General features: G+C 38.4%; 1 protein-coding gene across 2 annotated transcripts in view; it reads left to right on the top strand.

Annotated features, from left to right (window-relative positions):
* Positions 1-24,656, top strand: part of raraa (retinoic acid receptor, alpha a) — a 244,532-nt gene that overhangs the window by 88,628 nt on the left and 131,248 nt on the right. For both annotated transcript variants that reach the window (XM_079846284.1, XM_079846285.1), the window contains one exon: positions 11,775-11,831. The gene's annotated coding sequence lies outside the window, so the exon portion shown is untranslated. The remainder of the gene's footprint in view (positions 1-11,774; positions 11,832-24,656) is intronic.

The following is a 24,656-nucleotide window of genomic DNA, read 5'->3' as shown; positions in this document are numbered from 1 at the left end:
CCCAGATTTAAATTCAGGATCCAACACAGTGCCATAAGGTACTGAACCCATGTACAAAATCCAAAATATAATTAAAACCCAAAAACAAAAATGTGGTTGATTTTTGGTTTCTAAATGTATCCTGCTCCTCGTCATTGCAACTGCACCTATATTTAATGTTGGTTATGATTTTCCAACCCACAAGAAAACGAAATGGTGATTTTTGTTTGTAACCGTACAACATGGTTTGTACAGAAACATACTATTTAAAAAAAAAAAGCAAGCATGAAGGTCCATCCATGAACATAAGCGGCAGTGAGGCGTAGCAGATCGCATGAAAATGTGTGAATGAGATCGTACAAATTCATGCAAATCAGACATCAATTTCAACACGTAAAATAGAGCCATGAGAGTGTGTTGTTTATTTTACCTTGTGTCATTTTCTTCATGGTTTTTGAGAATAATGGCATGTCACATTCTTTCCATGTTGTGATCTGCTGATTATGTTTAGCTTTTGACCGTGACAGATGAAAATTGTATAGTTTCTTTAGATGCACAACCTTCAACATCAACAATGGAAACATATGGGAAGCATTTTCCCTCCCTTTTATAGGCCCATTGATAAGACCATTAATTTTGTTATCCTAACTATGATTATATGGTTATTTGCATTTAACATCCCGAACAGAAGAGACCATGGGCCCATTTTTGGGTCGTGAACCACCAGATCATAACCACTGCTCTTGTGTGTAGTCACACTTAATCACATTTCTGTCTTGGAGAAACTGTTGACACCTCTTTCCAATGGGTTTTCCTATATGTAAATGCTTCTGAGGTACTTCACTCTTATGTGTGATGTTATGAAGAGCGTCTGCCTAATTGTGTGTGAGCCTCAGGCTTCATTCTGCACCACAAGCCTTTGATCACACTGCCTCAGTGTTTTGTGGATATTACATAACCATCTCTACTGGCTGTCTCTCTCTGTCTCTGTGTGTTGGCAGTTTATCAGGCTATCTCCTCTTTTCCACGGCTGGTGTCTCTCTTTCTCCTCTTCATTCTGTCTTTTGTCCGTATTAGTGCCAAGTTCTTTTTTTATTCCGCCTGTCTTTCTCCCTCATTGTCTTTCTCTCAGCCTCATTATTGTGGTTAAGTTCCCCCCACTCACCCCCAATGCACAGGAACTTCAGTGTTTTAAAGCTTTTTAGGCTTGAAAACAAAACTCTAAATTGACCTTGCATTGTTCAAGGAATAGTTCTCCCAAAAATGAAAATTATGTCATCATTTACTCACCCTGAGGTTGTTCCGAAACAGTATGACTTTCATTCTTCTGTGAACCACTAAACGTTAAATGGAGACTGAGGCTGTTGAGTAGCTTATAACATAAAGGTATTATCATAAAAGTGATAATGCACTATGTTCAAAGTCTGTTGAAGTCATACAAATAGCTTTGTGTAAGGAACAGACTGAAAAAGTGTTATTTATTACAAATCTTCTTCTCTGCCATAGTTTGCAGATTATTTATTTATTTAAATTAAGGCTTATTTCCGTTCTGGAGTCCCAGAGAAGCACAATTTATTTATTTATTTATTTATTTATTTATTTATTTATTTATTTATTTATTTATATTTATTTATTTATTTATTTATTTATCTTTCGATTTATTTATCTATCGATTTATTTATTTATCATATTCTGGCGTCCCAGAGAAGCACAAAAGAAACAAATGAATAAACAAACAAATAAATAAATAAATGTATGCATGTATGTATGTATGTATGTATGCATGTATGTATGTTTCATTCATTCATTCATTCATTCATTCATTCATTCATTCCATTCTTGGGTCCCAGAGAAGCACAAATTAATCAATTAATTTATTAAATTGTGGCTTAGTTACATTCTGGATATATGTGTGTGTGTGTTTGTTTGTTTGTTTATTTATTTGTTTCTTTCTGGAGTCCCAGAGAAGCGCAAATTTATTTATTTAGTTAGTTAGCTAGTTCCAGTCCTGGAGAAGTATTTTACTTTCTACAACTTGTAGTGTAATTCTGATTATTGCTATAACATGTCAAAACTAATGTTGTTTTATTGGCTCAGTGTTGTTCTCAATGACTCGGTGCTGTGCATGCTGGCGGCACGCTCTGTTTTGATTGGCTCAAGTTTCAGCTGCTGTCCACTGTGCTGGAATGACTCTCAGCACAGTTGACCCCTGACCCCCGAGGGTCATCGTCCATTACCACATGAAACATAAATGTCAGCAGCCCTCCTGCTAAAAGCATTTGTCTTCTGGTGGGTCATCGGTCACAGCCCACCTGCTTTTACCAGGTCTCCCTCACACACATACACGCTCAGATAAATGCATCCGAGCCATTGAATGCCTTCCAGCGGCTTTGAACTACAGCAGACACATGCCTAAAGAGAAAAGTCCTGGGGATTGGTGTTGGTTGTACACTCACAGACCGGAAGAAAACGTGTTAATGTGAAATGTTACGCCACAGTGTTTTATACCTTCACTTATACCGAAGTCCTATTCAGTGATATCCAAGAACAGATGCATTTAATTTCAGATATCAGACTAATATATTCAGCTTTGGTTTGTATCTTGAGAGGTAATGGATTAAAGTCATCTTCGGAGCTGGAAGCTGATTGGTTTATCTTAACGAATGGCCCAAGAGGATGCTGTTACACGCAGAATTGCGACTAATGATGCCTTAGAGTGTAGTGGTTATTGACCCATCAATCCAACAAACACTCTTTCCCTAGAGCATGACTACAGTGCATTCACAGTCCATTCATCTGCCTAATGCGTTCTGTCAATACTCACACAATACTACCATAGGATTGATTTGATTGTTGGAATGTTTTGCATTCTGTTGCATTCCAGACGTGTTAATGGTTTCTGTGAATACAGCTCTGATTTTACTCTCACAATCACTGAAAAATAAATACATGGGCCGTTTGTAATTAAACCGTTTGAGAGCTAATTTTTACACTTCCAGTACTTGTAGATCATTTTGGGGGCTCTGGCATGTCTTGCTCGCTTTCATTTCTGTGCTACGTAACTGTTCAGATCATTCTGAAATGTAAATTAACTTGGTTTTTGAGTGAAGTTGCTGTAGGCAATGTGAAAAAAAGTGTCGGGTGACTGTGATTTGACTTCAAACTCTGGACTTCAATGCAGGTGCGCTGCTGTTTTAACTGCAGGTCCTGTCTTAATCTTTTCATAAAGTTTGACAAGTTTTAAGTTTGTACTCTTAAATGCATGAGACAGAGTTAAAGTTGGAACTGTTTGTATTCTAAGTGCTGTTTTTCTGCTTTTGCGTGATGCTGTAACTGATGCTGATGAGTTCAGAGCATCGGGCAAAGTTGACGCGAGTCATGTGAAAGGGTCCTTACAGTACACAAACCTTTACAGTGTTTAGACATCAGTGACAGAGTGATTCCCTTCAAATTTACTGAATGTGAACAAGCTAGGAACCATTTTTAAAGTTTATTTACTCTGGTCTAAGAGACCTATTTTTATAAGCGAACTCCTCAATTAAGGGGTTACACGAAAGTTAACTTTTTAGATTTATTGCTTTCTTCAGTCAAAAGGCCACTGAGAAAACTTAAAATGGATTATAACCATCGTCCATGGAAATTACATTTAATCAGGGATTGCAATCACCAGAGGCCCCACGATAATATTACCACAATTATTAAGCTACAATGCGCTATTACTATGATTTTAAACCTTTAACATCATGACGAAAAACCACTGGCAAAATCTTTATGAGTGCTTTAATATCTTCTTGTCTTGTTCATAAGAATCATTAAATGTCCATTAAATGTTTCTGTTGCTTTCTCTAGCTACCCTAATGAACTGCGTGTGTGTATTTTCATTGGGTGATCTGCTTAATGTGGTGTTTTATGCAGGACTAATGTTTAGGCAGTGAGCAGGGCAACCTCTGGTCATGAGTCAGGACCTCACCCCGAACCCTGACACCATTAGTGTGGGCTGGTGATTTAGACTCGAACACACTCACAGAAAAAGACAAATGTCAAATTTACGTACAGCATGGAAATTCTGAGAAATTCACACACGCACACACACGCAAATGTTTTCTCATGACCATAATCAAATAGGCAGATCAGAATGATCATTATTTCGGAGAATGCCACACATGGTGACCCCAGGATCATTCGTCTGATAGGGTCTGTCAGTGTGTGTTGTGTGTGTGATGGAGAGGTAATTGTTCAGCTCTAGGCTGGAGGGGTTGAGAGACAGTTATATCCGACATATAAGGCAGCTGCCTTCCTGCCCAGTTAGTCAATGACTTCACAGACAAAGTTTTTGTATGAAGGCACCTCCTGAGGAAACAGCTTTCAGAATGGTTTTGAAGGCACGATAATGTCACATCTAATGATCTACAAAAAATCCAAGTGGGCTTTAGACATAAACAAGCAAATCTTTATTGGCAACAATGCCATGTGAGGCTCATTGGAAATACTTGCTTGTGGCAAAATTATATTAGGTTCTTGCACTTTCAGAGGGAAATGTTCAGTGAGTGGTGCAAAAAGCACGTTCGATTTTATCCAAAACAGATGAACGTGACTCTGGAAATGTTTTATTAAAAGTCCAGTGAGATACAGTTTTTGAAAATAACATACCATCTACACTAAACCCTCACACTAAACCTAACCGACAATGTTAACAAAAGCAAACGTGAGGGAAACATTTTAGCTTTTTTTAGCTCTTTTATCACAGGTGAGCTACCAGACAAGCTGAATCAAAATGTATTATTTTACAAATCATGCACTGAAAGTGGTTTTAGACCATATTATAGTATTGTGCAAGGAACCACATGAAGTCTTTATTAATCAATAATCTCCCACCGTAATCATAATTTGTGTGAAAAGAAATAAAAGTTGTTGCTGTTATACTGTACATGTAGATAGAGGCATGTTTTGCGTATTCATTAGGGCCCAAGCACTGAAAGTCATAGCACCACCAACTGGCAGCAGGAAGCGTGTCACTTCACTCAAAATGCTTTGAAATCACCCTCTTATTTTGACCAGATTTTCTTCAAACTTCATCAGTATAATGTCAAAACACAGCAGATGTAGGCCTGTGAAAGGATTCTTTATATCTTACATACCGTTGCCACGACAACTTGTCAAACTTGAATAATATTCTTGTTTTTTTTAGGCTCTTAGCATGCTTGAAATTGCATGAAACTTGACAAACAGTTGTCACAATTGTTGGCAAATAAACATGCAAAACCTTGGAAATGGGTGTGGAGAGGGAGCTCAGTAGCGCCACCTTTTGACAAAAGTGGGGGGCTAAGTTCTACCTACAGTCACCAAACTTGGTACATATATTGTTCTTATCAAGCCAGACAACTTCCTAATTTACAGTCATTAGCTTTGACCAACAGGATGTCAGATATTTTGGTTTGAAATGTAGAATTTGAAATTTTAACTCCTCCTCCTAGGGGATTCATACAATTCACACCAAACTTTCTGAACATGAAATTGAAGATCACAATGCCTACATTGAAGATGTTAAATTGTGAATGGATATTGTATATCTCAAACTGAGTTTCCATTGTGAAAGTAATGTAATTCAAACAATTAAAATAGTCCTTTTACATGTACATATTGACTAGTCATGCACAGTTGCCCTGAATCCACCGGGGCTTGGACCCATCATCACTGCTTGCAGCTATATTTTAGAATTGTACTTTTAAAAAATCAGAAAAAAGTTACCTTTAAGAATTAGTTCTTTCAATTTTATTCTATTTACTAGCCCTCAATCTGCACACACATTGTAGGAAATCATTGATGACAATGAATTCATATATACTGCTTTACTAGATGAAGACTTCCTAGTAGACATGTTGTTATTTCTCTTCCTCTCTCTCTCTCTCTCTGTCTCTGTTCAGAGCTTCTTATGTATTTATCTTGTTGTGGAGTTTGATGTGTTTCTCCATGTCTATTTGTATAGTAGTTATGTGGCTATGTCTGCATGTGTGCGTGCGTGCGTGCGTGTGTGTGTGTGTGATTAGATTTGGAGTGGATTGATGGCTGTGTACAGTATCAGACTAATGGAAAGCTTTTTACAGAGCTAAAAACAGCAGGCAAAAACATAGGTACAGGAGGAATTCTGAGAGTCCAGATGAGATGAAATTGTTGCATGGAACAGAACCAGATGAGAATCTCTGATGATAATCAGCACAATCATTTGTACACATCAACATGTAATCAAAATTGACCTTTTTACTTTATTACATGGTTTTTGGTCTTATTGTAAATTATTCATCAGTGAACATTAATCCAAAAAAGTTTGCTTTCATAATTTTTCATCAAAATTCACGGTTTGACTGTAAGGATGGCCTGCTGGCCTGATGCCAGTGTAACCGCTTTGACTAGTGCTGTGTTGCCTGCCTTTTACACGTTTGGATTCTACATTGTTGTTGCAAATTCTGCTTATTTGTCACAAATGTAATCTTATCTATTTGGCTAGCAGAGATGAGGTTTTGCAAAATGGCAAAATCTCAGTACAGTGTCCCTACGCCTGAGTGAGTGTATAATATTAACTAATAATATCAATATGAATGACCAAACAATCCAATAAGATGAGATCATTTACAGTAAAAAGTGTATAGTTTATGAATGCTGTTTGATCAATGCAGAGTTAACCTAACAATAACAGTGAACATAATACAATGGTTTTAATGAAAATGTGTATCCTTTAATTATGCAGTAACCCCTTTATAAATGTAATACAGCACTCACAGAGTATTTGAAGGGGAAATGGACAGTGATGATGCAATGATATTTTGTAGTCGGTTAACTATGGTGAATGAGTGTAATCTGGGACTTTTTTCACTTAGTTTCAACTTCTGCAAATTACTGTCATTGTCAGTCCAACACTTCAGCCAAGCAGATAAAACCCATTGACCTCCAGAATTTTTTCGCCTGCACCCTGCATTTTTATTTCATCTGTACTATGTTTCAGGAACGTTTTTATATGTTGCTTGCCAAAGAAAATCATATATCATATCATCAGAATATTCAAATATTGTGGAATGGCTGTCAATAGAGTGTTTTACCAGAGAAATGTCTGTAATGCCGAAATCTCCATGCAAAACAATTGAGATATTAAAGAGATCTTATTTGTTATTCTTTCTTCCTACCTACCGGTTTTACCGTGGGGATGGATGGATTGATGGCGCTGACAGAGGAGTGTCAGGACAGAGAAGAGAAAGAACAGGCAGTAAACTAAAGAAATGTGTGTGTTTGTGAAGGTCTTCCCCTCTGGAGAGACGCCAGCAGTGCAGCCAGCTCACTGAATCTAAACCACATGCTCGTACTGACTGGCATCGACACACACACACACACACACACACACACACACACACACACACACACACACACAAACACACACACGCACGCACGCATGCATGCTGGATTTTCATGTTTTATGGGGACTTTCAATAGACATAATTGTTTATACAATTCAAACTGTATATTCTATCCACTAACCCAGAGTTCTTCGAATCCAGCTCCGGAGGGAAAATGGCCTGCAGAGTTTAGCTCAAACCATTAGGAAACTCGCCTACCTGCAATTTTCTAGTTAAGCTAAAGACCTTGATTAGCTTGTTCAGGTGTGTTTGATTAGTGTTGGAACTAAACTCTGCAGGACAGTGGCCCTCCTGGACAGGATATGAGGAACCCTGCCCTAACCCTATCCCTACCCCTAAACCTACCCATCACAAAAAAACTCTGCATTTTTAAAAACCATCACTTAGTATGATTTATAAGCTATTTTCCTCATGGGGACCAAAAAATGTCCCCACAAGGATATGGATTTAGGATATTGCATAATGCCATTTTGCGGGGACATTTTGTCCCCATAATGTAGGGTTTACCAGAAACACCCCCCTCCCCCTCCCCCAACACACACACACACACACACACACACACGTGTTTGAGCACATGTTCAACTCCTGCTGTCCACCCACACATAAAACCAGCAGAAAGTAAACACACACAGTGTATAATTGACTGCGAGTCGATGTATTATTCTGACCTACATTACTCAGTGTGTGTGTGTGTGATGGATTTGATGGACTTGGCTTGTGCTGAATGCTGTATAATGCTTCAGCACACAGTCAATTCACTCATTGTTTATCTCACAAATGCGCTTCTGTCTGTCTCTCTCACACACCTGTAGGACTGAAGATCATTTAATTGGGCAATTTTTGTACAGTTTCTAATGTTCCCATTGAAATGCCAAACATATTTTCTTTTAGCAAATAAGCCAAGTACTAAATAAGTCTATAAAGCCAGTAAGCTACGAGAGGTTTCATTGCAGTGATTTTTACCACAGCTAAGAGGTGTTATTAGATACAACGCAAAGAGGAGTAAAACCCCTTTAACCACAGTAAAATAACTATAACATTCAGCCTCAAGAAGCTTACTTGGAGCGTGCGGATAGTGCACCGTTTGAGCATAAATGATACCTTGAATCATGTAGCTTGTTGAGTAGAGGTGTGCAAGTAGTTTCTACGCAATGGGACATCTTGGCTGATTAAAATGTGCCAAATTCAAAAGCAGCATAGCATGTGTCTTTTGGAGAGACTGATTTAAAAATAATTCCGGAGTGCATTTGCGAAAGACTCCAAGACTTGCGGTCTTCGTACGAGTTCGCACTTTTGTGACGCAACACCGCTTTGACTGTTGGGAAGAAGTCTGCTGCAGAGCTCGCACCAGCGAGCATCGAGGGCGCATATGGACCTTAAAGCGAGCGTTCGCGAGAACCCTTCTGACACCTTAAATGACAAATGGGACACCCTTCGGTCTCATGTACTTAACGGACATGCACACGTGGCAGCCATTCCACATAACCAAAATTGCGTATGAAGTGTGCCATTTGGGACAGGGCTTATAAAAAAACTTATTAAATTCATTACTAAATTATCCTCGTGGGAAGCGCTCCGACATGTAGTGCAACTCTGGCGACTTGAGTTTGATTTCCGGCTTGAGGTACTTTGCTGATCCCGTGCCCCTCTCTCCACCCCATGCTTTAAAGGGTTAGTTCACCCAAAAATTACAATTCTGTCATTAATTACTCACCCTCATGTGGTTCCAAACCCGTAAGAATGGGATGTGATATTAAAAAGAAATGTTAAAGCGCAATAAGCTGCGACAGAGAACTGAATCTAACAGGATGTTTCCCTGCGTGCACTTAGAGTGAGCCTTTGTCTTCAGCTGCATGCCTAAAGGGTCATATACACATAGAAAAATGTAAAAATGTTCGACTTGGTGAGTATTCACATAAACACTGACGACATAAGCACTGTCTCCTTCACACACACAGAGAGAGAGAGAGAGAGAGAGATAACTCTGAAGAGGATTTATGCTTATCGCAGTGAAAGCCCTACACAATTAATTCAATATTGCAACTTATTTATAATTTTTGGCATTTGTTTGTTTTTGGTTGTCTATGGACGTAATAAAAAGTTACTATTATTGAAACGTTATTGGAAAAAAAAAACGTGTTTTTATATATATTAGGCAAGGCAAGGCGAGTTTATTTGTATAGCACATTTCATACACAGTGGCAATTCAAAGTGCTTTACAGAAATGAAATAAAAATATTCGTAGGTGAATAAAAATAAATAAATAATTATATATAGTATAACCCGTATCTGGAGTGGAAGAAAATTATTTTATGCTATAAATTAAACAAATATAAATTAAAACAAAATATATGTACATGCAATTATTGTGATTATATAAACATTCTAATGAAAAAATTGGTTACACTCTACGTAAAGCCTTTATATATTATAAAAGTATTTTTAATTAATTAATTATGCCTTGTAATGCACCTTATAATGCATTGTATGGGTCTCATGGATAATTATAACCATAGTTATAATATTTGTTTCGCTTGTGTTATGCCTTTAGAAAGTATAATGCATAAAACATGACAAACCACCAATTTCCGATAAATCTGTAAATATTATAATGCATTTTATAAATTATTATTTATACAAAGATATAATGCATTAATATCTTCATAATGCCTTATACATAAAGGCTTTAAGTAGCCTGGATGCCAGCCAAACTTAGCCCCGCCCACAACATTTGGTTTCGTGAAATTCGGTCTGGACTTGATCTGTTGTGGAGCAACTATGCCCGAACCAGAGCTGTTCGGACCAATGAAATTGTCAGGGCCGGCTTTATACGATGATGGACAGATGATAAACAGTAACGTAAGCATTCACGTCACTAAAGAGCGCTTGGGTTGAATTCGTTATAATCCTAAACTGAGAACTTGTTTGTATATGCATTCACCTTTACCATTTCTCTCAAAAATGATGATCGTGTTGGTAAGTATTCAGTGTATCCTTAAATTCTTTTTTACAACATTCGTTTACACTCATCTTCTTCTACTTCTTCCAGCGTGCGTGCAGTTGAGTTCTGTTGACAACTATGCGTCGCTCCGTTGCTCTGATTGGTTGTAGGTCTATCCAATTTAGGTTTTTTCTGGTTTGTTTGAAACACGCCCCATAATCACAACCCAATGGAGCAGTATCAGACTCATATTCTGACTAGAATTGAGTATGACAACGTCAGGCTAGGCTTTAAGTAAAGTGTTACCAAAATGTCTATAATTGTGAGATATCTCTCTGTGTTGTGTGAGGAGCTGTAAAGCATTTCAAATCAGTTACATATTAGATTCCATTTCTGTGAGGGTGCTGCCACTGAAGACTATGCAGGCAGTGCGGCAGCTCACTAGGTTTTGTAACACAGTCTATCTTTACGTATGAGAAGAACTCATTTTAGACAAAGCAACATGCTTGACTCACGCACACACTCAGACACAATGGACATTAGTCTCTCAGCTTGTGTCAGACTAGAGGGGATGGATGAATGAATGCTACAAGGGAGGAGGGATGAAAAATGGACCTTGTCCTGTTTTTCTTTTCCCCAGCCCCCTTCCTCTCTCTTTTTCCCCTACCTCTTCCTTTCCAAACTGCCTTGCTTTTGTCTTCTTCTACAAACATTTTTTTCTCATATACGCGCGAACACATTTTAGCTCTGTCCCAAAACCTAGTGAGTTGTCTTTCTGTCTGCTGTCGTCATAGGCACTGAAGTAAAAACTCACTGATTTGAAATGCTGTGCACATAGGCAGAAACCTCAGGTAAATAGAAACAATGCATCACACAAAGTGCACAGAAGACTCGACTTACTATTGACTTCAGTCAGAGTTTGAGCTTTAGCATGTTGCTAAGCTAACTCGAATAAGCATACAAGCACATTTGGGTATAACTTTAATTGGTATTTAGATTGGTTTTAATCTAATTTTAATCCTCCTATTTCTGTATTTAATAAAATGTAAGTATAGTTTTAATGAAAACATTTTCTATGAGTTGTATGAGTTAGGATTTGCTAACTTGAGTTAGTCAAAATGTATTGTGGCATAGAAGGATGCATGTGAGGCTGGAAAAATTTAATGTGAAGTATTTGAGCTCATATTGAGGTTTCTGAGTTTTGATGGCAGACATCTTGACAAATCTGTGCACAGTTTGAAACATTGTTGAGATATGTTTTGATAACAGAGGCTACACATGAGAATACTGGGTTCCTTTTTCAATAGAAACACGAGAGAAACAGGAGACTCAAGCGAAAGTCTCCATTTAATCTTGTCTTAAAGAAACAATTGAGAATTTAAAAAGATATTATTTGTTCTGTTTTTTTCTCCAATGGGAAACTAATGCTTTCTCTTTTTCTTCCCTAGTAACAAACATGTGATCTGTAAGGATTGACCCCTCGCAAGAAAAACACAATGAACCAGGTATGAATACAATCTTACTCACATGTACAAAATACTTTTTACCATTATACTTGTACATAATGGGGCCTATCATTCACCCGGCGCAATGTTTCAGCCTGATGCAGTTATCATTTCCACGTCTGGCGCCACTTTTTTTAAATAGCAAATGCACTCGCGCCCATCTGTTAGCACATGAGTGTGCTGGTCTGAAAACGAGATGTGTTCAGGCGCATTGTTGGCGCGTTGCTATTTTGAGGCAACTGAAAACGACTGTGCCATTGACCAACAACATTGACAGCAATATTTTTTTTTGTTATTTAAAGAGCGTGTTAGTATTATGCGTCTATAGGCGGGTGCACAACGCACTTACACTCTACTTATTACACACACAGGGACGTGCAGCAACACACAAAAATTTTTAAATATTACAAATAAAAGGATTCCTCTCTGGAGAAGCATTGTCTTTCCGCTCGCAAATTCCGCCATGTAAATATCCCATTACTTATTAAGAGAATAGGGACAACCCTTTTAGATCATGCGCCGAGTGCGGCGACCATTTTTCCCGTTAATCTAGCAAAAATGGATTTGGACACACCCTAAGTGCACTTGCGCCATGCGATTTAGACCATGTGCTTGGATCATTAAAATAGGGCAAAATGTGCTGCAGCAGGGGGTTAGCATTTTTGATCCTCCAGTTCTATCATCCCAAAGTCAATGGGTTTTGGTTAGATGCCTGAAATAAAATTCTCAAGTTAACACATGCTCAAGATATTTTCACATTTTATTCTACAACATAAAACACTTCAGTAATACCCCACACATTGAAGTATTGTAACCATTTGTTTTAATTTTTGTTTCTTCTGCCAATTGTCTTGAGGCTTCAAAATTCATAAAAGTTGTGATCATTTGTGAAGATTATCTTGATTTACAAAACATAAAAGAATCATAAACTTTTGTTGGTCACAAAGCTTGTTTTCTGCATTAATTCAAAAGCCAATGGAAAAATGCTTTTGGCTTTTTGTTGAGGGAACCAGGGTAATACTAACTTTCGTAATTCTAATTCGCCTATAAAATCATGTCATCCCTGCAGCGCTCTATTATTTCATCCAGCTGGTGCAGTACAATACCTGGCAATCGTTTTTCAGTATTGTACATTTACATTTGTTCAAATCCCCAACCCTACTAATATTACTGATGCTTGCTTCAGGAAGCACCACCACTATAAAAATCTAAAATAATACATTATTCACCCACCGGAGATAAAGGAAAAGTTCACCCAGAAATGAAAATTTTCCATAATTTACTCACCCTCAAGCCATCCTAGGTGTGATTTATATATATAAAAAAATATCCTGGCTCTTCCCAGCTTTGTAATGCCAATGAATAGTGCCCGAGTTTTTGAAGCTCCAAAAAGTGCATCCATCCATCCATCATAAAAGTAATATTAACTTTTGACTAATATTGACAAATTAACATTGTAATACTCAGTGGGAGTGAGGTGTAGATCACTCCGGGACATGATTTTTGTTTTTTAGCCACTCTAGAGTTGCTTTTGTTTGAATGTTTCGAGTCATTTTCATTGTCCTGGAGAAAAAACATGTCACAGTTGGCAAGAGCGCTGTCTCTAGCCTGTGACAAAGATATGCATCCCCTTAGCATCAGACTTCCTATGGTCTTTGCAGCCAGATTTATGAAGTGTGCTGTCATCACAGTTTCTTCCTCATGACAATGCTTGTGTTTTGGAGATTAACTTGTGTTTTGAAAATGCTTGTTTTTCTTTTGTAACGCCCACTATTCACAATCCAATTCTTTCCCAAAGGATAAAATCAAAATAAAAAGTGTCCACTTTTCTTCACTAACTGGATGTCCTGTTTCACTCAAAAATATGTCAAATTACAAGAGAAGAATAGGTTGCAAATTGCTATCCAGTTTGATTTTTCTTTACTTTTTACTTGTATTTAACCCTGAACATTTCTTGTTGAACATTTTTGCATCATATCGCACTTTAATGGTTAAATGCTTTCCCCGCCATTAACAGAATTAGAATTTTCCTGTTTTCCATGCTATTATGCATCTTCTGAAAGAGTACTGAATCTCCCGATCAAAACACAGGTGAAGAAGAAGGAAAAACAAGCAATAGCAAATGTAAGCAGATGCATATGTAAAATAATAAAGGCGTTTCAAAGATGGCCACCGAGTGAAATTACTTTTCTTAAAGGGACTTTGGGGATAGCACATTAAAGCTTTGGGGGTGTTGATAGACTCGATCCACTCCATCTATGTTTTGATCATCGTTCTAAATCCGATCCAGATGTAGTCTTCTTTAGCCCTATTCAGACGGTAATTGTTTCTCGTGGGGTCATAAGGTATTTTCATCATTTACAGGGGCTAGTCATTGATTTTATTGCCGTCCGAATCCAGAATGTCAGTGTTTTTCCTATACAGTCTCACGCCAACTCGTCACATATTGACGCTTGGTCAGGATCCCTTTATTGTTACTTTTTAACACACAGGGTACCCCTTTAGCGTCAGAAAATGACGCATAGGGTATCCCTTTAGCGTCATTTTCTGACGTGCAGGGAAGTCCATTCATTTCAGTTGACGCAATTGGTCACGAGACATACAGAAGCCAATGCAATTTCACTATCAAAGCTGACATAATGTTTCTTCTGCCGGCATTTTTTGATTGTGATCTTTGGCCGATGGAGACGCTGATCGCTTTTGGGGATTTCCTTCACACAAATCAATCATTTGGTCTTGGAACACTTGGAATATTTGTACTTTTTGAATAAATTGTGCCTGCAGTTGGCTATATCCTGTGTTTTATATCATATAATACACAAATGGGTAGGTTTAGGGATGGGGTTGGGTATAGCGTAAATAAAAAACAAATACAATAAATGAATGGAGCACCCTGCACGTTGAAAAATGACGCTAAAGGGCTACCCTGTGCGTTGAAAAGTGACGGCGGAGGGTCCTGACCAAGCGTCAATATGTGACGAGTTGGGAGTCAGACCGGGTTGGTTTTTCTCCCACCACCGCGTAAAAATTCCCGGCCGAATTACCTACTGCCGTCCGAATCCACATCGGAGTTTTCAAGAATATATAACTTCAAAATTCACTGTTTATATGCTTTTTGACCACTGCAGAGCACCGAACGGTTGCGCTTCGCTGTAATTTGGATGCTTTTAAAAAGATGTGGGGATGGTGTACACTCTTTTTAGCACAACTCTTTTGATATTCCATACATTCCAAACACTCTAAACCAAATCCTTAGAACAGCCATGGTCACACCTATAGTTTTATAGCACAATTTTTATTACGGAAAGTTTTAAACATACTGTAAGCATTGGGCCATGCAGATGAGCCCTTGGTGAATACTCATATGTGTCTCCACTGTGCTGTAACAGAATATCTTATAACCATACACATACCTACTATTTCTGCAGTATGTTTACTGTTTTCAGTTTTCTAGCTCTCCTATGCACACAATTCCCAAGTGACCTAATACATGTGGCAAAATGTGCAATAGACCTATACAACTCTGTCTGACATACTGTATCCCACAATATGCTGGGCTTTCTATTGCCAGTGTGATGAGTGAACTGGAATGCATAAGCAAAGTTGGGAGGGTTGCATTCTGTTACCTGTTACAGTCCCATTGTACTCGCATTAAAAAATAATTATGGTACAAAGTTCTTATTGAGCGAATGCATGCTGATTTGCAAAATTGTTTTGAGATTCATGTTTGGGAGACGTCTGTTAATTGTCCAATCAGGCAAACTTATTAAAAAATACACAATAAATCAGTCTACTACTAGTCCTTCATACACCCTTGATATTGTGCAATTGTGAATCATACAGTTTTAGAATTGCTTAATTTTGTTATATGATCCAGTATTGTGAGTGTTGTGTGCCTCACTCAAATACAGTTGACCCATGCTGGGAGCTTTTGTACGCAATCCTGTGTGTATTTCCCAATGGATAAGCCATGCTGTTTGATTACCCATGATACCGCATGTGTGTAGTAGAGCCACGCTGTGTGTATTGTTTGATAAGCCATAATCATAAATCCTGAAAGCTAATCACTCGCCCACTCTGCACCCAATCAAAACACAGCCACATTACCCAGCGCTGGGCGCTATTGAGCTATCCATCATGAGTAATATCAGCGCCCGGTGTGTGTGTGTGATATAGAAAGAGAGAAAGATGATGCTTCCAGTTGAGTTTTCTATGGGTGTGTGATGGCGTGTGGGGGTTAGTTTTGTTTGTAATGTGAGGTTGTTTATGTGCTCATGCAAAAATGTAAATTCTGTTATAATTTACTCACCCTCATGTTGTTCCAAACCAAAGTTGATATTCTTAAGAATGTCCAAGTTGCTCTTTTCCATACAATAAAAGTACACAGTGCTTTCAAACTCGAAGACAAAAGACATAATACGCACTGTAAGAAAAATCATAAAAAAATGGAAAAGGTGCTGGAAATTTTCTGCCAGGACTTTATCCACTAAGTTTACATACATACGTTGGTTACACTTTATTTTAAGGTGTTGTTGTTACAGTGTAATTACATAAATAAATAGGCTACTGAGTAATATTATGTATGTGTACATGTACTATAGGGTTAGGGTTAGTTGCTTGTAATTATGAATAATTTACTGTTATTACTATAATAAGTACATGTAATGTTTTACCATTTCCTTAATACTGGTAAAACATAGAAAATTACTTCATATTAATAGAGTACATTGTATGTTTATGGAGTGTAGAGGTCTGACTTCCATTTAAAGGGACAATATGTAACTTTAAATAATGAGTAAATACATCAAGTGCAGAAGGTTTAGGAGCTATTGAAACCTACAGATATACTAAACCAGCTCAATTTTGACATTTAAATAACTAGAAAAATGAGATGGAACTGAACAGATGTGTGCAAATAAAAGACATGTTCACCTGAAGAGGTAATGAGAAGCTGTGCTTTCTATTAGGATCAGTGTCATATAGTGTTAACAAAAAAAAAGCATCTTATACAAAAAGGTTTGCTCTGGCTGGATTTTTGAAATGTTTTTTGAACACCTTTGAAACCATTGCTCTGTGACGAATGCATAATAAGTAGGTGTGCTCTGCGGCTCCGCCTTCTTCAGCGTAGTAATCTTCTCCTGGTAATTTCTTCCATTCAGTCCGGCGAGGTCACGAATAAAAATGTGAATATACTGGTGAGCTACTTTATAGTAGAAATTGAAGTTGTAATCCTAATTGAAACCGACACTGATACTGTTTTTTTCATGTTTAGTACTGTAAAGCTGCCTGCTTTAAAGCAGTCTGTATTAAGTGCTATATAAATAAACATGACTTGACAGGAGTGGCGAATTGCTGAGCTTGTGCATAACTGCTTAAAGGAGTAGTTCACTTTCAAATGAAAATTTCCCCATAATTTACTCACTCTCAAGCCATCCTAGGTGTATATGACTTTTCTCTTTCTGATGAACACAACCACACGGCTCCGGGGGGCTAATAAAGGCCTTCTGAAATTAATCGAAAAATATCCATATTTAAAACATTATAAAATAAAATATCTAGCCTCCGACAGACCTCCTTCCGTATTACTCCGTAGCCTACTACTCGTTTAACTGCTGTTTTCTCACAATTTTCATTTTTGTTATGTTTTTTTGTTGTTGTTGGTGTTATTGTAGCACATGATTATATGCATCTAAATGCCGCTCCCAGCAATGAGGGAGGCTTCAGGATGTTTGCAGTATCTGGTCAGGTATTTCAAACTTCTTTTATATTTAAGCGAAGAACGAAACAGAGCTTCATCAGTGAGTATATTGGGGCCTTAAATGTGTATGATTAGGGTTGCTCAAACAAAAATTTCTCCTGAAAATAACTCAAATATATATTTTTTTAGAGTTGACCGCGCTCCCCCCCAAATCAGGGGGATCAGCCAAACTTGAAATGGCTCAGCGATTTACTGCAGAGCAAGTACTGGACGCAATCAAATATTAGTGTCACTGTCACTTAATGGTGGATCTCAAAATATTGAGAACATGTTTGAGATTGCGAACATGAGCCAGATGCTGAATGTGCTGGGAAATTAGCTCTGATGAGGACAGTGATGATGGTATAAAACATCTGCTCAAACTGAACCCTTCAAGGCTCTAAAGGTTAAAGGAACACGCCGACTTCTTGGGACTTTAGCCTATTCACCGTATCTCCCAGAGTTAGATAAGTCCATACATACCATTCTCATCTCCGTGCGTGCCATAACTCTGTCTGACGCACCCACCGCTAGCCTAGCTTTAGCACAAAGACTGGAGGTAAACGGCTCCAGCTAGCCTACTGCTCAATAAGTGACAAAATAACGCCAACATTTTCCTATTTACATGTTGCAGGGCTGTACGTTAACTTTTTTTGCACATAGCACTGGTGCTACAGAAGTTGAAAGTTTTGTAGCACAGCCCACAGAATTGTAACACATGTATTAAACGTCTGTTACCATGTCTGAAAATTGCAAAAAGTGCTATACAATACAAATGTTTAAGAATAAAAATGATAATAATTATTATTATATTTTACAGAAAACATAAATCATTAGAAAGGTCTAAGGTTTTATTATAAAATATTAAATTATGATCAAAAAATGTGTGACTGTAATGTCTTAATTTTTGTCTTATTTTATCTTATGTATTCACTGAGAAAGAAAAAAGTACTGTACACGTCTCAACACCGCAAATCTACCACTGTACTACAGAATATTATAAAATAATATAATTTCTGCCTCATTCTGTGATGTGAAGCCTGTCAGATTACAAAAGTAAGTTATTTCAAACACTCGATTAAATGTTCTCTTTTGTTGGACAACAGGTTTGTAAACGCTTCTCATTACAAGTTTGGAAAGAGCTTGTTGCTTTTTCCAATGCACATTAAGGGGGCTTTAACACTGGGCACGTTTGCTGTGGTCATGTCCAAACGCGATTGTTCCCGGCGCCCCCCGCAGCGCTGGTCTGGTTTCACACTCAACTTGATTCTATCGAACCCTGGTGCACTTGTTCATCTTGCGTCATCAAAAAAGTGCACGGCGGATGATAGAAAACACACTGCCGTAAATATATTGTGTTTTTATTAATTTGGTGCTATTATGCGCAGCTGAGTAAACGACACTTGGGTTTACTGTATGTGCGTCGCATGAAGTTCATTTGATTACACACATATGCGCGAATACACGTATCCAAGGTAAATCATCAACACCATCATCCCTTACATGTGTTTTATTGAACTAAATATTTAATATGCTAAACTAATATGCTAAAACACAAATGCAGGTTACGTTTCTTCCTGAACAAATGCGCACCGAGTCCGAGTTGCTTTCACATTCATGTGAATCGCGGCACAGTTCGAGTGCCACCTCCTTCAGATAGTCTCTGGGTACCCCGGTGCACACCGAGCCCGCGATTGACAGCTTTTACATTAGCAATTTTTCATGCAAACCGTGCCCCTTTTCAAACTAAAATGCCAATGACTCCATCTCACAGTGCATGGAGAGATAGAGCAGCATTTATTGCGAACCGATCGCCCTGAACAGTGCTGCGCATCATCTATACATATATTTATTTATTTAAAAATTGAAGCGATTTTCATAATTTCACAAAGACAAATCTCGATTTTGGTTTAATTTCAGTCAATCGTGCGGCCCTAGATTAACCTTACAAGAGCACAAAACAAGTTCTCCCTTCACTCAAAAGAGCTCTGTCTCACATGCTAAACTGTATCACACACGTGCTACTGGGGTAAATATATTCATCGCACATACCGATTTTTTTGTAGCACGTGCGACATATATGTCGCACTGTACAGCCCTGTGTTGTGATGTGTATAGTTACATTGTGTACTAAGACCGACAGAAAATGAAAAGTTGCGATTTTCTAGACCGATATGGCTAAGAACTATTCTATAATTCCTGCGTAATAATCAAGGAACTGTGCCTGTGCAATGATATTACACAGCGCCTGAAAATAGGCTAACTTCGGTCAACATAACCAACGTGACAACCTGCTTGAACAGAGAGCATGCTGGGGACTATTTTCAGGCGCTGCATATCATTGCGTCTGCTGCACACATGGTATGGCAGCAAAGTTCCTTGATTATTACACAGGAATGAGAGAATAGTTCCTAGCCATATCGGTCTAGAAAATCGCAACTTTTCATTTTCTGTCGGTCTTAGTACACAATGTAACTATACACATCACAACGTGTAAATAGGAAAATGTTGGCCTTATTTTGTCACTTATTGAGCAGTAGGCTAGCTGGAGCCGTTTACCTCCATTCTTTGTGCTAAGCTAGGCTAGCGGTGGGTGCAGGGGATAATCTAATTCTGGGGGATACGGTGAATAAGCTAAAGTCCCAAAAGGTCTGTGTGTTCCTTTAACAAAATATGCTTTATTTTATTCTTCTGTAATTGTTGCTCTAATATCAGAGAGTTTTATAGGTATAGATCCATCTGTGTTAAATATATAGATCCGGGTCACTAGAGGCCCGAATGTGTAATAATAATTGCCGAAACATTCGTGCATTTAAGGGTTAAACTTGTATAATTTGCACTCATGTGCTATATGCCACGTCTTCTGAAGTTGTTTGATAGCTTTGCATGAGGGACACCTAAATGTATGTAGTCATCCACTGATCATCTTCCCCTCCGCTGTAGCTCTCAAATGGAATTTGCATATATGCATAATCAAACTTGGTATGTCAAAGGTTTGAAATAATGTTATCGTATGTCTTGTAACCAAATGGTGCACACCAATTATGACTATTCGGCAGTTTGAATGAGACTGCGATGTGTAAAAGAGCAGCATGAACATTCATCTTCTTTTGAGTTTCACTGAAGAAAATGATACAAGTTTAGAATGGCATGAAGATTGTAAATGATGACAGAATTTTTACTTTTGCCTAAACCGTCCATAAGGTTTTTCTGTGCTCAGAACTGTTCTGCAGCTCAAAAAGACATTGAAATGTATTTTTCCTCCTCGGGTGGGCGTGGCCTGTATGCAGCAGTCTGTTTATCCCTTGACCAATCACCAGGCTCATCTGGGTTTGGTGCGGGGGCGGGAGGAGTGGGTGGCGTAATGACAGAAGCCGGTGCGTGTGAGTTAAGGGTAGCGGTGGCGATGGCAGTTGCGGTGTCATTAGCGTGCGCCCTCGAGGAGAGATTAGTCTGATTTATGGTGAGCGACGCTAATGGAACAGATATGGCTGCTCTCGCACCCTGCCATCCACGCTAATGAAAGTTTTGTGCAAATGTGAAAGAGAGCGCTTCAGAGCAGAGGCTTTCACCAGCGCAACATCACCTCTTTGTTTTAGTCTAATTCAGTCTTTATGTGAGTGACTTCAGGTTGAATATATCAGTGTGTCCTTTTAATCTGTGTATTTCTTTTTGTTTTCTATCTTACGTCATCTTCTAATAATGTAATAGGCGATTTTACTACAGTTAAGGGGCAAAAAGTTAAAAAAAGAACCCTCAACCATGGTCAAATATATGTAGTTTTGTAACTCTGGCTTTATTATTCAACCCAGGTTCATTGGAAAAATTATTCCGCAAAACAATATTACATTGCCTCATGTTTTTGCAACTTATTTTGGTACCACTTTATTTTACAGTGTCCTTATTACATATGTTACATGTACTTACCATAGTAATAACAGTAAATTATATGCAACTAACCCTCAAACAAACCCTAATCCAACCCTAACCCTATAGTAAGTACATGTGGTTAATTAATATTTCTCAGTACTTAAATATATAATTACACTGTAACAATGACACCGTAAAATAAAGTGTAACCCTTACTTTAAAAAAAAATATATATAAGCACAATGTACACAATAAGTGTATTGTATCAAATTGATTAGTTTAAATGTTAATACATAGTAGTTAAAGCTACACTATGTAACTTTTCCGTCCACTAGAGGTCGCCTGTTCAAAACAAAGGCGTAGTTTGATGACGCCACGTTTGAGCGCAGAATCTCGGGACATGTGGTCTTCACCTCACAGCCGGTGGGAAACAGTCAGGATAGGACTCGGGCAGAAATCATGTTCATGGATGCGATTATTAACATTACTGTAGTCTGAAGCAGAGCAGGAGCGAGTGTTGTGGAGCTGAGCAAGGCCGCAGGAGCGATTGAAGAGCGGGACTGTTATTATGGCATAGTCGCTGGCGGGACTTTTATTATGACACGGTTGCCGGCGGCACTTCCTCTTCTCCAGTGCTGAGTGTGAGATAACGCAGCTCTGTTTATCGTATTAGATATATCTGAGTGTGTTGAAAAGGAAGTTATGACGTTCGCTCGGCGGCTGCTATGACACTTTTTCACACTGCAGTGAGAGTAAAGTGTTTCACTGAATAAAACCGGAGACCGAGGGTGACGCAGATATGACGCAATCGACAGGCGACTCCCTCACACGCATAGCTCACACGTCCCGGTTCCTTGGTTAAAATAGCAATTTTCTCACGATTTACAAATAGTTGAAAACATTTGGGATATTCTAAGTACTCAACTGAACAAAATATATAACACTGGCCTAGTGGTTTCTGGATGTTTTACTGCAAAAATCCTACATAGTTCACCTTTAAAGACATCTAATATAAAGTGGGACCTCATTTCTATATTAACAGAAGCTAACTATTCACATTATTACACATGAAATTCCAGAATACTTAATGTTTTCATGATGGTTTAAAGCACAACAAAATCTTTTAATGATTACGTGGCTTCTTCAAGATGTGAAAAAGAAAATAAGGGTGGGACATGCTCCCGCAAACATTCAAATGAAAGTTGCGTCACTGGGCATAACTATCCATTTTATACATACTCATTATTCAACATAAGAACCGAATAGGGTGAGTGATTAAAACTGGTCAGCTGACCTGAGAGATAGAATGCAATTGGCTTTCATTGGTGCTGAATCTAATGTATGTCCATTTGTGATTTGAAAACATTTAATGTTGGATGCATCAAGCTTTTGTAGCCGAAAGTGACTCTTGTGTTGTGGGAACATTGATGAAAAAAGGATAGGGCTTCAAGCATCACACAGTTGGAGGATCCGACTGTTTCCAGCTGGATGAGATGTGTTAAAAGAAAAGTTTGCTGGAACTTAAAGGGAATTTGGTTGGCTGGTGTGCGAGTGAGTGTGTTTGTTATGGAAAAGGGTGGACAAGAACAGCCGTGTTTAGTCAATTTGAGAGTCCTTTGGGTTTTAAGTCCTCATAGACGAGATTATTTTCTCATTCTGTTTCTCCTCATCTGTCTTTTGCACCGTGTGTGTGTGTGTGTGTGTGTGTGATGTGATTTTGGGATGTGTGGGGGAGTTGGACGTCAACAAGGCTGATGGGAAAGAGATTGATTGTCATCGTAGTGTCAGTCGTGGTCACATGATGAGTATGTGTATGTGTGCGTGTGATTGATTAATCTGTATCCTACACAGAAAAAATACACAGACCAAAGCAAGTCTCCATCGCTCCAGGCTTCCTCCTGATTAAAGTTCAGCGCTCCATCCATCTCCCTTTCTGCCGCTCTCTCTAGGATGGATGAAGCTCACAGAAATGCAATATTGTTTGCGGCGAAAAGCGATTTGCATCTTAGCCGTCACCCTCTCTGCACAATACAATACAGATAGAGACACGCAGAAATGCAGTTAGAGGCAATAAACTGTTTGGCCCATCTCTCTGCTTTATCTCTCACATACTTCCTCCATTATTTTTAATTTACTCCTCACTCATTCGCTTGCGGTCTTCTGCTGTCTTTATTTTTATATGTTCTGTCTCTCTCTCCAGATGCTCTGCTCCAAAATCTATTGAGCTGCCTTTCTAGGCAGCGTATTAAGGCATATTTAAAGGCACCACGGACAGGGTTATTATAGTTAACTAAAACTAGAATTAAAAATAAAAACATTTAAAAAAAAACTACCTTATGGGGATAAAATGTCCCCACAAAGGTGGCAAAATCCAAAATCCTACATCTTGTGTGGAAATTTGGTCCCCATGAGGAAGCTTCATACTAACTGATGTTTTTTGAAAATGTGAAAATGCAGAAAGTTTTCTGTGATGGTGAGGTGTAGGGGATAGTACATACAGTTTGTGCAGTGTAAAATTCATTATGTCTATGGAAAGTACTCATAAAACATATAAACCCAACATGTATTAAAGACCCACTGAAGTGCCTTGAAACACACAGCATTATTCAGTGTGTTGACATAATTTCCCCTGAAATAGGAAGACAGGGCAGGACGTATTGAACAGCACCTCCCTGTTTTTAAAACAGCCAATAGCGGTTTGTTTATATCACAGCTTGACTATAGCCTTTCAGCTCAGTAAAGCTGCAGTTTCCTCCTAATCTCTAACCGCTTCTCATCATAATCTCCTCCATATCGCTTTGAAATATAGAATTACAAAAATACAGAATTCAAATGGGTCCGATATGTTTTGTGGTCTGCGCTGACTCCCACATATAATCCGCTCTGTGCTATCGTGTCTCTGGACCGGAGCAGACTGCGTGTGCGCTGCGGCGGTTTGCTTAACGTGCCTCAACTGAAAGCATATTTACACTGTCGGAATCATTCCCTATCCCATTATATAGTGCACTATGTGCCATTCACCATTTAGAAAATAGTAAATGTGTGAACAAATGACAGATTTCAGCCGCAGCTTCAGCGTTTATTGTAATGTAGGGGGCGGGACGCTTCAGATTCTAGAGATCATTTGATTGGACAGAAAATCTGATGAGAAGTTGAAGTGTAGTGTGATGTCATCAAAGATGTTGACCCATAAATGAAGAACCCCAGAGGGTTAAACC

Source organism: Gobio gobio, assembly GCF_949357685.1.
Source record: "Gobio gobio genome assembly, chromosome: 20".
Lineage (NCBI taxonomy): Eukaryota > Metazoa > Chordata > Actinopteri > Cypriniformes > Gobionidae > Gobio > Gobio gobio.
Note: the sequence above shows the minus strand (reverse complement) of the source record. Positions and strands in the feature narration are given on the sequence as shown.